Genomic DNA, 762 nt, shown 5'->3' with positions numbered 1-762 from the left:
TATTAATATATATAAATATGTTTGGCTGTCAAAATTAAAATGATTTTAAACGGCACTAGATGTTATTAACACGCTATCAATTCAGCGCGCATTTCTGTTTTTACCATTTTTATTAAAAAAAATGTAAATACATAAATAAATAACTAAATATAAAAGAGGCAAAATTAAAACCTCCAGCAAAACATACACTTATTCATGACGTCGCTTCTTTACTTAGACATAAAATAAATAAATAAACTCCACCGAAAAATATTTTTTAATCAGTAAACATTTGTTTTATTTATGTGCCAAGTCTCAAATCAAACACCAAATCCACCATGATTTACACTAATTGCTGACTGTTGTAACCTTCAGAAAATATTGTTGTAATCTTTTTCATGCTACAGTTATTGTTTTTCTAATTTTGATCAGTGTGTTTTCTGCAAAATAATGTTTTTTTTAAATGCCTAAGTTATTTTGTGGAAAAGGTGTTCTGGTAGCATGGTATAGACAGGACAAAATTCAACTGTTGAGCAGTGAAGATGACATTTGTTGAATTGTTTATAAAATGTTCTCTAATTTTTGATGCCAGTATATATATATATATATATATATATATATATATATATATATATATATATATATATATATATATATATATACAGTGCCCTCCACAATTATTAACACTGTTTTGTATGTGGACTTCTAAAATTCTCCTTTTTTTAAAAACATATAGAATAAAAAAAGAAAAATCCAACCTTTATTTAAGTACATTACTTTGGT

This window comes from Silurus meridionalis, chromosome 6 (assembly GCF_014805685.1).
Source record: "Silurus meridionalis isolate SWU-2019-XX chromosome 6, ASM1480568v1, whole genome shotgun sequence".
Taxonomy (NCBI): Eukaryota; Metazoa; Chordata; class Actinopteri; order Siluriformes; family Siluridae; genus Silurus; species Silurus meridionalis.
Note: the sequence above shows the minus strand (reverse complement) of the source record.